Source organism: Tympanuchus pallidicinctus, unplaced genomic scaffold, assembly GCF_026119805.1.
Source record: "Tympanuchus pallidicinctus isolate F22 unplaced genomic scaffold, pur_lepc_1.0 scaffold5, whole genome shotgun sequence".
Classification (NCBI taxonomy): domain Eukaryota; kingdom Metazoa; phylum Chordata; class Aves; order Galliformes; family Phasianidae; genus Tympanuchus; species Tympanuchus pallidicinctus.
In genome coordinates this window covers 15757779-15776146 of record NW_026294769.1, presented here as the reverse complement: position 1 = coordinate 15776146, position 18368 = coordinate 15757779, and the positions used below count along the sequence as shown (strand labels likewise).

The window sequence follows — 18368 nt, the reverse complement described above, 5'->3', positions numbered from 1 at the left end:
AATGAATTAAGATTTATTAAAGCAAGAGAAAGAAAAAAGAATGATAGGGGAGGGAGTAATTGGTCAAACTTTATGGCTGTATGAGGAAGTAAAATCTTACATTAGGAAATAAAGGTTCTTAATCTAGACCTGGAGATAATATGGCTGTGATAAATATGCCAAACACAAAATATATTTGCAGAACTAAAAAGTAGATTACATCCTTAGAAAAACTGTAATGAAAATGTGAAATTCAACAGAATTCATTAATATTATAGTAAAGATTCTTTTATAATTTTGATGCTTTTTTTGTTGGCACAAAAGAATAATATAAAACTATTTTATCCACAAAAGCATTACTACCTGGCAGCACACTAATTCAATTCTACAGCAATGCTCTCTGGTTTATGTTACAAAGTAGTTCTGAATTTTGAAGACATTGACATATCTGTAAGAAGTGGATTCTAAAACAGTGTGGTTTTGTTGAATTAAATATGAAAAGGAATAATGCAATCAGTACAGAATTCCTTTACTTATTTATATTTATGTGGAGTTCAATACAATTCTCAACTAATACAAGTTTTACTTATCAGTATTACCAAGTTTTCCATTTTTTAATGTTACAGAATATTCTAGCGTTGCTGCATGACTGTGAAACGTACCAGCAAAGCCAGAAGTACTACACAAGGAATCAGATAAACTGCTCTGAATGACATGCACTTGTCATCCTCATAGAGTCTTCAAAACAATGGTATCTAGTAGTCTAGCTACTCCTGCTGATTTCTGGTTGACCAGAGTAGAGAGTTAGAGTAAAGTATTCCAGCCTTTCTGGAACTATTCTGTGGAGTAAGCAGAATAACTGAAAGAAAATATGTGAAAATATTCGCCCTCCTGTTCGATCTTTTATTCCCTTTCTATTTCCGGTCCAGTAGCTGTCACTGTGTTCCCAGTCTCTCACTGATCCCACTGCAATTGGTAGTACAATTATAAAAGTCTGAGAATTTTCCATCACTGCTCACACTATGGATTTGTCTTCTGCTGGAAGTAGGGACCCTGCTCCTTCCACAGTCACCAGCATGTACAACTGTTTCACGCTTCTTGTTCTGCTTCTCTTTTATTCTCATCCTCTGCTACACACCCTTCAAGCAAAACCTAACATACCACATACAAGCAGAAAACTGGATACTCAGAAACTCATCACCATGAGCAGGCTATATCTACTTAGATCTCCATTTAAACTGGAGTCCACAAAATGGAAAACCTTTGAATAACTTCCAGTGTAGCTTTCAATAAGAAATGTTAGGCTTCAGAGAGTTGTTGTTTGTAACCAGTTATTTAGTTCAGTGTTTAGTGTTTAATTCTGAAACCAATAAAAAGAAAAAAAAATCTGCAGAAAAAATCAGATGGTTCACATATTTTTGTATATTGTGGGTACAAATCAAATGTAGAAACTCAAAAATCAATCAGACTGCATTTAACAGGTCTGTCAATGAATATTTTAGCAGCCAGAAATTTAGGTTCTTTTCTTGCTATTTTTTTTTCCCTCCTTCCCACAGCATTTGATCATTTTTTGAATGGAAGAATAACTACAAAATTATCTTAATCACCAATCTGATAACTCAATCATATTGCTCATTCATTATCAATTTTTCTGGCTTTTCTATATAGTACTTGCTGTCTAAAGAAACTTAGTAACATCCCGCAGTACGTTTATGTGTGTAAGACCTTTTTAAAGTTATAAGAATATAACAGAACTAGCAAAAATCTGGAAGAAAGCTATGAAGCTCACTGGAGATTTAATTGACAGTCCATCTCAAGGAAAGTAGCATTTCTCTTTCATGTAGAGGTATTCACTTCTGTAGTAGAAAGCTAATGGACAATTTTTCTTATTAAAGAATTCCCATGGATCTCAATGGGATGGAACAGAGCTTTATGTTCACTAGGGACCACATGTCCAGTGTTAGGCCAAAAGCAATAAATGCAGAATAGGCAGTGACTTGTAAGGAGTCACTTAGGTAAGTGCAAAGGTAAAAAATACAAATATTTTGTGGTTACCTTCTTGCCCATACTAACCATGGGTGATTAATCCAAATATCATTAATGTTTTTGTCAGAATAAAACTGTCACAGATTATTGTTAACACAACCCTTCTCTTTCAGAGAGAGTCAAGGAAGGAGACCAAACAATTAATAGACAGTTTCAAGGCCAAATCAAATCTAAAGACAAATTTTCACAGTAGTTCAAAATGTATGTGGTCATGATCAGTGGTTCACAAATTAACAGCTTGATAAATCATGACATAGTAGTGGCAATCAGATTATCAAGCTAGTTGAAAGCAAATCTATGATCTGCTACTAGAGAAAAAGGTTTGCTAGTAAAGGCTGAGAAATGAGACCATACCGCTGAATATTTCAGTAATCGGAGTAAATTTCACAGTCTGGAATTAGAAAATACTGTAACATATTTTACTTTGGCCTGATAGACTAATCTGCATTTCGTGGGAAAAAACTAAAAATAGAAAGATATTGTCCTTCAGATCTCTTCCCTTTTCACTTGTGCTCCCTATGAAAATTTCAGTGCTAAAAAAGCTGAGGTGCTGCCACTATTGTTTTTCAAGCTGTTATAGATCAGTGTTACTTTGCATTCAATCTGTTTGTTTTTAATACTATCTTTTTTTTCTTCTATTTACAGAGTAAGCTCTTCTGGACAAGGAACCATTCTTTTATTAGAATATATTTGTGCTGTAATTATGTATTTAGGTATTCTATATATACATCTGCAGTATATCACATATCCTTTCTGTAACTGTATTTCTATTACATCAATATATAAAATCTCTGAAATTAGGTCTCTCATCCATGAAGAGGAATTCAAAAGCTTTCTACTATACAACAAATAGGCTTAGAGCAAATGATAGAAGAGGGAGAAAAATGAATCTAGCTGACAAATTTCTAAATTATACAGTGTCAGAATTTGTCCATATCTAAAGAATATTATGTTTATAATAGTTATGAAGTAGCTTTGAAAATATTTTGTGCTATCATTTAAGCTCATCTAAAGAAAAAAACTGTGGTTAACTACTTGCGTAGAATGTCTTTGTTGCTCCAGAATTTATTAAATTCCTAGGGATGCTTCATAAAGATATTGAAAAGTGCATGTGGTGCAGCTCAACATTTAAGAAGTTTTATGCATCCATAGATATCCTGCATGTCATAGAAGAACTCCAGAGATCTAGGTGCATTGTAACCCAAAACAGCAATGAATGAGTTAAAGCTGAGTAAAGAGTGACACATTTAATTTGAAGCACTGTTTTGCAGTGCCACTGGACCAAATGCTGCAAGCACAGAGTTCTGGCACTCGGGTCCTGGGTTTCAGAGATCCAATATCTTCCTACCTACTCAGTGAGGCCCAAGACATGTTCAGATCAGAGAAAAATGTGACCTTTAAACATATGAATGGCATAATAAAATCTGCTGTTGCACCACTGGGATACTTGCTTTCTGTTACTGATAACCAGCTGAACCTGTGTATTTATACAGTTACATGCCCTCCTAGATCTAAATATAACTTCTCCTATTCAGTTAGGAATCAGACAGATGCATTTTCATTGCTCTTTCCTGAAACAAAACTTCATTGCAGAGAGATGAACGTTATGGTCTCAAGGTTAGTATAAAGATGCAGTCAGTCTTCAGTCAACTGACCCAATGGGAAATTGCTATTGGGATAGTTCCCTCACTAGAAGACAGATCAGGAAGTACTGTACCCTTGTTCTGCTTTTTATTCTTCTCCAAGGATCTGCTCACTGCTGCTAAAGAAATTATATTGAGCTATATGGATAAAGGATATTTAAAGCACATCAACAGTCTTTTTAATAACATCTTGCTCTACAGTAAAATAGCATAAATGATTCTCTTTTAAAAATCTTACTATCTTAAAGTACATCTGTATGTTTTGGGAAAAGAATAAATCTTGAGACAAGGACTACTTCAGCACATTGTGTTGCGTATTTAATGGATTCTGAAATCAGCTGGTTCAGCACATGAGCTGAAAAAACTTGCATGCAGTTAAACATGGAGATGTAGGAGAAAGGAAAGTTAAAAGAGGAGAGGAATAGACATCTGAGGCATAAAAAAGGAGGACTATAGAAATAAGAGAAGGTAGGCTGGGAAAACAGCCTTATTAGGAAAAAAAGGAGAAAGGCCTAGGAGAATGTGAAACATCTACTTATGAGTGTAACAAAGAAGTAAATAAATACAGAGGGAGAAAAAATGCACATGTAGAGAGGTAAAGTGCAGGGACAGACTAAAAGGTACATGAACAGCAAAAAACTTCAGAGTAAGTTAGGTAGATGGTCTGAAAGTGTTAAACTCAGTGGGGTAAGGGATTAAGAGGAACACTAGGAAAGAAGGTTTCCCAGGAGGAGCCTAGGTGAAAAGTTCTGATAGCAGTGTTTAGATTGTCCTTCCTAAATGTAAAAATATCATATAACTTTGATAGTATATGTAATGACAAAACTCTTCAAATTTGTGCAGAAGAAATGAAAACGAACGTTTTCTCAAGGGAAACCTGGGTAGTGAGTTCACTTTGGGGTGAGTTTAAAGGACTGAGAAGCAATGTCAGTGTGCTGTGTAATCAGAAGGAAATTCACGTTTGTGTGTTTACCTGCTTTGTAAGGGAATGCTGTGAAGACAAGAGGCAGTACCGAGGGAATTTGTGATGAAATAATTACTACAACTTTAAAGAGAAAGGGTAAAATATAATTTAGGTTTAGAAATCTGCCTGAGGATAGTCTTGTCTAGACATATTCCTCAATACTAATTTTGCTTTTTGTGTATATGTGTGTATAACAAAATTCCTCCTTCTAATACCCTTCAGCTTTTTTTTTTTTTTTTTTTTTTTGCTTTTTTCTTTTTTCTTGTGATGGCACTTAGGATTACTGATTAAAATAAGGTGCATATGGTTTGAGACAAACATATAATCTACTGGTGAGCCTGAAATATAATTTTTTTGCTTTCCCTCTTCATCTCTTGAACATTCCTCTGGGACTTTGGAGATACAACTGTATACATCAACTCCAAATATTTGGACTATTTTTTTACTGCTGGATTACAAGAAATTGTCTACCTGTGTGTAAGTGTTGACATTTTAAATAAAGAGGCAGCTCCCTACTTAAGATTTTGTTTTATTTTGTTTAATTTGCCTTGCTACTGTGTTTTCTGAATCCCAGATATTCTGGGGTCTGAATCTCAGGGAGGATTTCAATCCTCATTTTACAAAGCAATTTTCAAGCACTAGGTAATCACAGAATCATAGAATGGCAACTGTTGGAAGAAATTTTAAAGATCATCTAGTTCCAACCCTCTGCCATGAGCAAGGTTGCCCCACACCAGCTCAGGCAGCGCAGGGCCCCATCCAGCATGGTCTTGAACACCTCCAGGGATGGGGCACCCACAGCTGTTCCAGTGTCTCACTACCCTCTGAATAAAGAATTTGCTCCTGATATCTAATCCAAATCTCCACTCTTTTAGTTTAAAATTGATTCCCCTTGTTCCAATCACTATCAGACCATACAAAAAAGTCAGCTTCCTTTATAAGTGCGTTTGAGTAATGGAAGGCCACAACAAGGTCTCACTAGAGCTTTCTCCAAGTTTAACAAGCCCAGTCATCTAAACTCTCCTGTTATCTAAAGATAAATGGAGAAGGAATGGGAGGTCCTCTGTTCTTCCTAAGATCCCTAATACGCCAGAAAGGTTAGTCATAACCAAATCACACTTTCATCAGTCAGATTACGATGAGATCATTTACAAAGGTCAGGGTAATGGGTGATCATACATGTGTTTCTGGTCCCTGTTAGCTGGATTTTGTTCTGCTTCTGTCTATTGACTGCATACACGAATGAACAAATAATCAGATCAATAATGACCAGAAATTTGTCTGCTTCTTCCCACTAGAATTTTTTTACTCTAGCAGAAGGATTGTGATTGGGAAATGGGAACTGTGAGACAGAGCATTTTCTTGCTCAGTAGATACCCTGATATCTCTGACAGTGCCTAGCATTACTGAGAACTGTTAAGAGCAGATTTGTAGACTGAAACAGTTAGTGCTAAGGATTCCTTTACAAATTATTCCTGTGGATTTAAAGCAGTTTTTCCTCTTAAGTGGAATCAGTGCTTGCACAAAAAGTTGTTCTTTCCATAGAATCTTATTCCTAGGAGATATTTCCTAAATTCTCTTTTATATATATATATATATATATATATATATATATTTACTTCTGTTATCTGTGGAAGTTATGAATTTGTTTGGAAGGAATATTCTGTAAATGTAGTATTCTAATATCTGATAATATTTCCCTATAATACTGTTACTTAATTCTCAAAAATATATTTAAATGTACAATAAGAATGATATTTTTTCCTAATTTGTATTATGTTGCAGAGATATTTTGCACGATTAAGAACATAATTTTCCCTAGCTTTTCAAAACTTATTTTTCCATAAGTCTAGTGTATGGGAACTGCTGAGTCATGGCCTGAACTACTGATTGATCACCTGAGGTGAGCAATGAGTCAGCCACAGGAGCACAGGTGAAGGCTGCCAGAAGGGGTGGAGCCTGGCTCCATATCTCCTAGACCTATTTCAGAGCTGGCTACGAGAGGGGGAAGAATCTCTTCTGGAGATCCACTCTACTGGAGTTTTGTAAGTGAGCCCAGGATATAGGTAAGCTTTCTATCTATTCTCTTTTTGTTATTATAATCTGCTTTGCCTAACTCTCTTGTTTATTTTGTAATTATAACATCTTAATATTCATTGATTATACACTTGGTGAACCAGGCAGTCCAAATTTACTAAAATTTACATTATGTCTTTTCTCTGGAATTTTTATAAACGGGTCAAGGGGGAGAAAAATACCCCTCTAGATAAAATAATTCCAGGGCAGATCCCAGGATCTGTGGGATTTCCCTATTATGAACTAGTGGTTATCATTGAAAAATGAGGTCCGTTATGTGTCGCATGGCAGATTACTTTCAGGGACTTAGCAAGGATATACTGATCACTAAAGAAAGAAAATTGTCTGCCTCTGCAGTGACATAGCCTCTACTAAATGCTTTAAATCATGCTGAAATGAGGAATAATACTTTAGAGAATGAAAATCAACTTTTGAAAGACCATATCGAAAAGTTAGAGCAAGAACTTGGCATGTTAACAGGGAAGAAACCAATTCTGCATCTTCCAATAGGTCAAGTTCATAACATTTTGGTAAACAATGACCAGACTCCTGAATCAACAGAATTCATTGATCAGTAAAATAAAAAAATCCAAATTAGATCTCGAATATCTGATTTTGACAGATCCACTAGAAGTCTGTCCTATCATAACTCAGAAAACAAAAAAAGTACAGGACAGACTGACAGGGGTGCCGCCTGATCAGTGGCCCCCTGCCAGACTCATTTGCATGTAACAGCCTGGCCATACACGGCAACAGAATTGATGGATTTAGTACAGTGATTTTGGCTGTAAGAGAAATTGTGCCAGCTTGGTTATTAAAACTGTGGGATTCTGGGGCAGAAAGTGTTTTGGTGAATGGCCTGGAAATAGCCAAGTTGGCCACCATGGCTGTTCATCCTGCTCTCAGGCAGAGGTTATATGCGGGTAATCAATATCTTGATGAAAGGCATTCTATAATAGAATGGTTAATGGTGGCCTGCAGTATGGTATGGCTGAATAAATCTGATATACCTCTCCATACGGGGATGTGGTCCTCCATGGAGGCATAAGGGAAGCAATTTATGAAGATACATTTGATGGCCCTAATATGTTCAAATTCTCATCAGGGATGAGAGACTTGATTCTACAGCAAGCTCACACTCATTTGTATGGTACTTCAGTCTCTATATTAAATCCCCTGGTGGCCTCAGAAGCTGTAGGCCAGCAGGCTGCCCAGTTAGTGACTGAGCAAGGAGAAACAGAATGCCTGCAGACTAGGCACAATATTTGAACATTGGAAGAAGCTGAGGTCCTGCTAGTGACTAAAACCAAGATGCTGGCCACTCAAGCTCTTCAATTGGGACCCATAAGGGTCTCTCGAAAACAAATGTTTAATGATTTAATTTGGGCTGGGGTCCAATTTGCTAAGATTGACCGCCAGCCCAACCTTGTCCTTCTTCAGCTTTGGAGACAACTAAAGGACAATCAAAAATTTCAGAACTGCCCTAATAAATCAAAGGTAAGGGTTATAGAGAGAATATCAACAATGAGATGGAACCTAGAAGATTTCATTGTTCCTAATGGGGGGAAAAAAAAAGCTGCCTCAGGTGTCTCAGGCCATGATGCCAGAGCCACTGGAAGGAAAAGAATTGGCCATAGCACAATTCATGGCATGATGAGGGATGTTAGTTCCCCTAGGGCCTCCAGATGGGACTCGAGGAGGCTTTATGTAGAATTAACGATTTATTGGTCCTGAAAAAATATTCAGAGAGTTATGGCATTAGTGGACACCAGAGTAGAAACATCAACTATCTGTGGAGATATCTCCAAATTTGATGGAGACAGAGTGATGACTGTCGGTTTCAGGGGACAGACAGACTATTCCTGTCACCCAAACATGATTGAAACGGGGTTGGGCATCTCCCACCCTGGGACTATAAGGTGTCTATTGCCCCAGTCCAAGAATGCATCCTGAGCATAGATATTCTATGGGCTCTGGCTCTCCAGACAACCGTGGGAGATTTCAGACTTTGACAGAGACGTATCAGTATCTGGGAGGTGCAGGCAATATTAAGAGGCCAGGTGAAACATGGGCCTATTTACCTGCTGAACCCATGCAGGATTACTAATGTAAGACAGTAAGACTCCTGGGTGGGCAAGATGAAATATCGAGAATGGTGCAGGAATTAGAAAAAGTGGGCATTATAAGACTTGCACACAGCCCATATAATTTCCCCATATGGCCAGTGCAAAAGTCCGATGGCATGTAGAAAATGACAGTGGATTACAGAGAATTAAATAAGGTCACGCCATCTATTCATGCAGCCGTACCCAATATTGCCTCCCTAATGGGCACATTAAGTAGGGAGATAAAAACCTATCATTGTGTCCTAGATTTAGCAAACATGTTCTTCAGTATCCCACCCACTTTCCTAAGATAAGGGTGGCCCAAGCATGAACAGTGACACGATGGGTCGCCTACCTCAGCCAAAAGAGCAGTTTGTCTTCATAACCCTTAAAAGAAGAACTGCAGAAGATCCTAGACTCAGTAACGTGTCATGGTGATGCATCAGAAGAAACATTGGTCGCTCCACCAGAGAAGAGTCCCATTCGGGAGGGAAAATATCCTATCCCTGAAAATGCCTGGTACACAGATGGGTCCAGCAAGGGCAACCCAAGCAAGTGGAGAGCAATAGCATAAATTCCTTCCAATGCGACAATCTGGTTTGATGAGGGGGATGATCAGAGCAGCCAATGAGCAGAACTGTGAGCCATGTGGATGGTTATAACCAAGGAACCTGGTGACAGTATCCTGAATATCTGTACAGATAGTTGGGCTGTGTACCGGGGGCTCATTCTTTGGATTACGCAGTGGGCCACCCAGGAATGGACTATCCACTCCTGGCCAATCTGGGGCAAAGACATGTGGTTAGACATATGGAATACAGTCAAACACAGGACTATATGTGTCTAGTCATTAGCCCCTACAGTCACCGGGAAACGATGAAGCTGACGCACTGGCCCAAGTTCGATGGATTGAGAATTCGCCATCTGAGAACACTGCCTGTTGGTTACATCAGAAGCTACGGCATGCTGGACAAAAGGCAATGTGGGCAGCTGCTAAAGCATGGGGACTGCCCATACAGCTACCTGACATCATCCAGGTATGCCGGAATTGTGACGTTTGCTTCAAGATGAGACCGAGATCGTTGCCCAAAACAGCCCATCTTGCTAGGGGACACAATCCTCTCCAGCAATGGCAGGTCAATTATGTTGGGCATGATGTACCAAGGCATTCCTTGGTATGAGGGGCAAGATATGCCCTGACCTGTGTCGACACTATCCAGTACCGAGAGCAAACGAGGCATATACCATCAGGGAACTCACTAAACTGATGTCTGCCTATGGGACACCTCAAGTCATCAAGAGTGACCAAGGGACTCATTTTACTGGTGCAATTATACAGCACTGGGAAAAAGAAAATAACATCGAATGGCGATTCCACCTGCCATATAATCCAATGAGGGCAGGCCTCATTGAACATTATAATGGTATTCTTAAGGCTGCCCTGAAGACAGACTCTCAGTCCCTGCAAGAGTGGATGAAAAGACTGTACAAAATCTTGAGGGACCTGAATGAAAGACCCCCAGACAGCAGACCCAGTGCCCTGAGAATGTTGCAGACAACATGGGCCACCCTGCTAAGAATACAAGTTATAAGCACTGATCATCAGGTAAGACCCCAGATTGGTAATGAAAATATTCTTCTGCTCCCTGCCTCTGAGAATTTAGGTCTGGGCACCCAAGGTGGAAGGTGCAGGTAGGACCCAAATGGTGTGGCCTACTTGCACCTTGGGGAGATGGTTGGAGGTGGGAGGCTCCGGCCAGAAGGTGTGGTACAGGCAGCCAGGATGTGCCCCACTACAAGTAGAAGTGTTGATCCAGGATAGAAATACAGCCTGTATCTTGCCCTGGGGAGCAGACCTTCCCCTCTTGGTACCTCTGAAACATCTGTATTACTCCTCATGAGTCTTTGAGCCTTCAGGATCACCAGGAGGAATGAAATGCCATCAAAGCGTTCCAGTGTTACTGTCACATCATGTGCAACACCTGGTTGATGATCTACATGGGACTGATGGAACATAGGACAGACCTGCACCTCACAACCGCATGCCTCCAGTAACATCATTGAGCAGTGGCCCATAAAAGAGTGTGGACATTCACTCATCATCACTGTCTTGAATTGTACCAACATGCGTCATGATGAAAAGTGTATAAGCATTGTGATATAGCAGATCTCTGTATCAGGGAAAGCTTACCCTTTAGTCATCCTGATCGTTGGTTCATGCTTTGAAGGGGTAATTATCTGCTTTGCCTAACTCCCTTGTTTATTTCATAATTATAACATCTTCATATTCATTGATTATACAGTCTATTTTATTATGTGTCCAATGATTTGGTGACTCAGATTTTGATGCAGGTGATCTTTATTGCCTCATCTACATGCTTTTCAAGACTTAGAACATAAGATTATGAAACTGTACGACGTCCTGAAGAAAATAGCACACATGGTAGATCTATCTAGACTAATAGTGTTTGCTCGTGCTTTTAAAAGCATAAAGAAACTCTTCATTCATTAAATAGTAAAATAAATCCTTGTTACTAAGCCTCAGGATAGGTATACTACTTTTTGTGTACTCTTCTTGCTATTATTTCCTCTTCAGTATTCACTTGTCTTCAGGTCTACTAAAAATCACACCTTTCCGCAAATATGTATTGGATCCTGTAAACATGTCAGGAAACTGTTTGAGAAATGCAAATGTAACTTATAACTGTTGCTTCTTCAATGTTTCTCAGCCTTCCTTCTGTCATAGCAAGTGCCCCTTTATCACTCACCATCCAGATTAGCATGAGTTACAAATGTTTAGATCAAGGAGTCTCCAGGGTTGTAGAAATATAAACATTGATTTACTATGCCATCCCTTGGGTGAAATGTCTGTCTATAAGCCTTGCAAAGTGATAGGGAAAGAGATTCTCTGCTTTGAGGATTTCAGTTGTCAGTGAATATTTTCAAATATTTAGAGATCAAAAATTTTTTACTATTGCAACTGTAAATGACAATAAGTAATTCTCACAATAGCATTTCAAAGTGTTGGTCAGGTTGCTTACTGTTTCTTAAATTTCATTGGAGCTTATTCTCAACATATCAAAATACTGTAGAGTCTAAGACACCTTGAATGTAAGTGCTTATCTTTGTTCAACTAATGTAACCTAAAAAGCTTAACTAATCTAGAGACTTATTTGAAATAACATAACTGAAAATTGGATTTTGAAAACAAAAGGAAAAAACAGGAGTGGAAGAAATTGATTTTTACTCCATTATTTACCTTTATTTGATTCTTACCAATGACTTTGATATTATTTGCATGGAAGAAAGTTTACCAGCTCTACAGCTTATTTTTAATGAGAACCAGAAAACAAAAAAGAAAAAATCCCACAAAGAAATTAGAAACATTTATTACTTTCCATTTCAAGATACCAAAGCACATACAAAACGTTCATTAGTTGAACTTCATCCCCAATCTTAAGACAATTAAAAAAAATAGATTTCTATTTGTAGATAGGAAGACTAAGCCACAGAACATTAAAATCAGTTTGCTGCCACCACACACATCAGTCTTTAACAAGCAGTAGAAACCTGGGGCCTGATTCTTTACTGAGTTATCTATGTAATTACTGACCAATTTGCTGCATATGCCTGTGGAACTATTGGTTTGGGAAATGAGCCTCTTGAAAATGTTTCATATATTTCAGACTTGTGTAAGCAATTACATTGAAGTACACAATGTTGCAGAATTAGGACTCCAACCACTAAGCACATTGTCTACCACCAACCAGTTCCTCACTGCTTTGAATCCTGCACACTGGACAGTGTCCACTCTTTACAATGCTTTTTTCATTATAAAAGTGGGAAAATACTGCAGAGCTCTTATTCCTGCATTGATTTTTTTTTTTTTTTTACCTATTTAATATTTTCCTCTGTATGAAGCTTTTCAGAGAAAAGAAAAGGAAAAAAAAAGTTCAAAACAATTCCACTATCTGTAAGTTTTTAATGTTCCAGGAATATGATATTTTCTAGGTTTTTGTTTGTTTGGGCTGTTTTTAAATCAAGAGATTTATAAATGGTCATTATTATACAATAAGGTAGTTTAACTCAATTTAGAAGAGAAGTCTTTTCAAGCTATCAAGCTAGTGCCTTATTAAAATCCCAGTGGCACTAGAGTATCTGAGGTGGGTAAAAAAAGGTTAAACTGCATATCAACTACTGAAGGGAGCTGAAAGGATGTGGAGACCAATTAAACCTTCAGCACTGCTCTCTCTCATAAACACTTGCTACTTTATTCCCCCTGGAACACATTTCGAGCAGCTAAAGTGGGAACCCAGCAAGAACCTTTTCATGAGAGCTCTGTTATTGAGCTCCAGGTCCAGCCCAGTCCTTCTGGGTGAAAGGCTTCATACTCCCTCTCTATTAATCATCATCTGGCCTTCTAACACCTGGGACTGACTCCAACTCCCACTGTTGCTATATTGACAATATTCCCTGTTGATTTCCTCATTTTCTCAGCCAAGGCTAGAATGACCTCTTTAAAATTCTTTATAAACGTCAGTAATTGCTGCATCAAACTTCAATTCATTACTTTCCCAGGCCTCATGTATTTTGATGATATGAAAGTTGACCACATTTACATGCAAATTGAAGTTTTATATTAATAAGGGCCAGTAAAAAGAGATTGCATGGTAATACTCCATTATGACTTTTAAATACATTTGCCCATGTCTCGACTTGGCATTAGCATGGTCAGACCATGAGGAAATCATGTTGGTCTGATTGCAATTTTGTTTTCCAATTGAAAGTACAATTTCATCAGGTTTCCCTGTCATTTCTAATAATGACTTAAGTTTGCTTGCTAAATTGAAGAATTTCTCCAGGCCTCTGGATGGACTGGGAAACAGGTGAGGAGACAGCTGCTTCTATACGAAGTGCTTCATTATGAACTACCACTATATTCAATGCCATAAGGCTTGTTTGATGATAGAAACAGAATTACCAAAAGGTCTAGTGCAGCTGAGATTATCTTAAGCATATTAAGTTATAACATAAAACTTTGGAAGCACAACAGTTTTTCTGTGAATAACCTCTAATACCCTGATCAAAGGGTCTTTAGCCTTTTAGATCACTATTTCATTGTTTGGCCTGAGACATTATATGTTGTTTTTGTGTTATCATGAAAATAAATAGAAGCATTCTGCAGAAGGGGAATTGTGTAGGTTAATGGAAAAACTAAAGAAATCACTTTCATAAACATATTCAGTTAGGAATCCTCAAGAACACATAGTCACAAAATCATATTCATGGCTCCTGCCCTGGTGTCATTCAAATAACATTTGTGTTATTGATTATAAAAATCTGATTACATTTCTCACTGAAAATAAGGGTACTGAAAACAAAACTTGTGTATCAGAATGACAGTCACATAACAAGTGCTAACTCCAAAACCCTCTTTGCCTTCACAAATATTCCTTGTGCTGCATGAGTCACTAAAAAAGCTCAGGATGAGAAATCCTATGCTACAATACCAAGTTACTCCTTTATTACCAAATATTGCATGCACCATCTCTGCTTTTTCGCTGTTCCTGGGAACAACTGGGAAATGGGTTTCTTGTCTCTGAAACATCAGTTCATTAGGTCTTTGAGAGGTGTTTATTTGCCTGTTAAGACTATTATGGTAACTGAATTTATAGAGACAATATAGGTGCAGGAGTTTTTCTTTAGGAAAATATGGAGAATGTAATTATGTTTGATTTCTGCTGAACGTGAGCTCCTTGCGTAAATGGAATGTAACGTATCTTGAAAATACCTGAAAGTGGATAAGTATATATGTGTATTTATATAAGGGCTAAAAATCCTTGGAAATCTTCTACCCAAGGAAATAAAGCATGTGGATGACATTTAAACCAGAAAAAAAAAAAAAGAATAGCACTAAATAGAGTGGTTGCCAGAAATTTCTGCAGAGGGTCACAGTGGACTTCAGGAAATCAGGAAGGTTGTACTGTTATTATTAAAAAGATGAAATGGGAAAAAAATAAAGAAGATTATGGAATTTCAAGAAAAGCTAATGAAGATGATAGCTAAGACTGATTATTTCTCTCATGCCTTCCCTCTCCTCATCTACTATATAAGACTATAAGACTAGAAACAGGAATCTAAAAAGTACAAGTTGTCTATGTAAGAACTTGGACCATAGTAGGATCAGGTAAGTGTTTCAGAGCCTGAAGAAAGGAAGACTTAGCTTATCTTCGCAATTGCAGACTGTTATTAATAGCATAAGTATATTCAGATATCATGAGTGAAGCTGTAGTTAATATGATACAAAAAAATTAAATTCTCCTTGAAATTCTCCTTGAAATTCTCCTGCAAGTAGCGAAAGGCAGAAGGACTTGCTCAGACTTCTCCAAAGCTACATGTTAGTACTCAAGAGTGTTGGCACAAAGTTAATTTCTTCCAAAATTTTTGCCTTGGACACATTTTTGATGTTTGTGAGACTTTTATGGAGATTCAGATGTTATGATAAAGTTGTAGCAACTTAAGTCCAATAAGAAATAGAAATAATACTCAAGTATGTAAAAAATTAGAGGAAGATGTGAAAAAGAATGGAGAGATGAATCTCAGTAACTGGAACTGAAAGAAGAGTATCCAAGCTCATACCAAACTCTAAACTGCTTAACTGGGTAAAAAAAAGAGGTTTTTTTTTTTTTTATTTTTTTATTTTTTAACATATATATGCTTTGGTTTAGTTTGCTTTTATTTTTTACATTTTAATTTTTTTTAAGAGGTCAAGAAGACTAATAAGAATACTAGTTCCTTTGTGGAGGAAGGTAAAAAAAGATTTTTCATTGTCTTAAATAAACCATGTACATAAACATAGTGTCAAAGTTAACTGCTGATATGGTCAACAAGGCACTTCATTTCCACTTGAATCAGAGAAAAGTTGCTTTAAGAGCAGTAAGTGTGGGCCATAGCAGTTCTTCATTTAGTTTAATTAGGCTTTGTTCTCCACCTCGTAATAGCTATGGGTGAGGCAGCGCTCTACTACAATCCCTGTAGTTTTATTCTGTGCTAGTATTTGATTTTCCACTGTGTTCCATCCGCATAATTCTGGAATGTGGAGTGATTCTGAAAAAAAAAAAATTCTAAGAAATAGTTGAAATTCTTGCTTATAATATTGCAGTCACTTTTTCTCTTTTGTGGTATAGAGAAAGATCAAACTTGCAGCTGCTCTTTGGTAGTTTTTTTTTTTTTAAAAAAAATTTACTTATTCCTTTATTCTGTGTGGAAAAGGAGAGAAAGCTTGTAGATATATTATTTACCAATTAAACAAGACAGAAATATGCTCATATGCTTTATGATATGTACAGCTTTAAATTATTTTGCAAAGGCTATGACTGTGATTTCTCACTTCATTATGAGCTGCAAAGGACTTTATTAAATACTATCTCATCATTTGTTGTTTTCATATGAAAGTAGTAAACAATTACTATTTCATACATATCTTTCAATACTGTACAAAGAGATGGCTGAAGTATGTTGTTGTTCCTATTTAGACATGGTTGCATTGCTGTAATGCCACATCTTGTTTATACTTTGGGTTTGATGGGAGACAAATCATTAGAGGTGGAACACTGAGAAAAATATGAGACTCATTAGTCACAAGCATAAAAGTAGTTACAGAGAAAGAGACATGCTAATGCACATACAGCTTCTGTAATAAAACAGAATAGGACTGCACTGAGGAATGCACAAAGGTAGAAAGTTTAGAGGAGAGTTACCACTACACTGAATTGTCAAGCTTGAGTCAAATGGTATTATTTCTGACACCTCTGACTATGGCACACTGCTTCTGGATTTAGTTTCTCCACCTTTTCTTGGTTGTTTCAGGACAGGCAATTCCCCTGTGCTGATTGTTGTAATTATCCACTTTTATATAGGTTCCCTTTATCCTTCTTCTCTTTTCTGCAGTAGCATTATGGATGTGACTAAAGTTTATGCAGACTGCTATAATGTGGAGTCTAGTTTTGAAGTCAGTTATTGGCTTAGGTAGACAGTCAAAAGCAAACAGAATACTGTACTATTTGCATATTTCTTTGATTACATGAGTAGCAATATTAATCAAGGATATCCATATATAGAAAGGCTAACTTCAGTAGAGACCCTATTTCTGTGTGCCTGTATGCTCACATAGAATCCATAAGTGTCAACAGAAGTACAACTAGCTACCTAATTTCCAAGACTTTTTAAAACATAAGTGTCTATCTATCCAAGACTGCTGTTTCAGACCAGAAAAGCTTATGACAAATAGAGAACGTGCCCAGGTTTCAAGACTTACAGGAGAACCATAAGCGCACACATACTGTAGTCAGCTACATAATATTGTGGCTTAATTAAGTAGGTAGTATCAGCTTATACTGAACAAGTCCCATGTAACTTCCATGCTGCAAGTATGACTGAACCCTATTAGTATGGCTCTCCTACCTTACAGGGTGTATAATCAATGAATATTAAGATGTTATAATTATGAAATAAAGAAGAGAGTTAGACAAAACAGATTATAATAACAAAAAGAGAATAAATAGGACACTTACCCATATCCTGAAGTTGTTTATGAAACTTCAGCAGACCAGATCTCCAAAAGAGATCCTTCCATACTCGTAGTCAGCTCTTGAATGGGGTCTAGAAGAGGTGGAGCCAGGCTCCACCCCTTCCGGCAGCACAGCTGAATTGCCTTCACCTGTACTCCCATGGCTTGCCTCAGGTGATCAATCAGTGGTTCAGGCCATGATTCAGCAATTCCCATACACAAGGGGTGACATGGTGAGATCAGAATGTAGCTGAGTGTGCTTATTCTTCAGCTGGTAAAAGTTATCAGACAGCCTCCGTCCAATCTTCAGTTAAAACAAGACGTCAAAACCATACGTGACCAAAAAACAGAAGAAAAAATATACCTTTAAGCACGACTGGTAATCTAGATGAACAGTCCCTCTTCTGCAACTGGAGATGGGAGAACAGCAAAAAGGCTAATAAACCAGAGGCAAGACAGTCAGAAGATAGAGCACAGTTATGACAAAGGACTCTATATCTAAGCTTGCATTACTTGATGTTTTCTCTGTATCAGCTACAATCTGGCTTTACACTAACCTCTACAGAAGGCTGAGCTATGTCAGAATTGTTCCTGAGACAATCCTCTGATTGTCTCTACCATGATCTTGGTTCTCTTAATGTAGTATGAGTAGAAAACAGAATATATTGCATTACTAGAACTGAGGATGGACAGAAATGTGAATTTTGTACTTCACTGAACCACTTCAAATGAGTAATTTTACCTTTTTTGCCTTTCTACATTACATGGTAAGTTAAAATAGAATTATTTAGAAATTAAAACAGGCTTTGATTTTTAGGATATCACTGAATTAGTTTGCCAGAGGTTGGTTTGTTCATTCCTCAAAATATGTAACCCAAAATAATGGTGAGTTTTTGTTGTTTTTATGATCTAATAAGTAATGAGAATTTTCTGTTTTGTTTATACTTCTTTAGTAAGACATTCTTGAAAATCATATTAATAATCAG

The 18368-nt window shown here is 37.3% G+C and overlaps 1 long non-coding RNA gene across 1 annotated transcript in view; it reads right to left on the bottom strand.

Moving 5' to 3' along the window:
* Window positions 1–17456, bottom strand: part of LOC128091180 (uncharacterized) — a 37615-nt gene extending 20159 nt beyond the window's left edge. The window contains exon 1 of the long non-coding RNA XR_008211286.1: window positions 17387–17456. This is a non-coding gene — a long non-coding RNA (uncharacterized LOC128091180). The remainder of the gene's footprint in view (window positions 1–17386) is intronic.
* Between the last annotated feature and the right edge of the window lie 912 nt (window positions 17457–18368).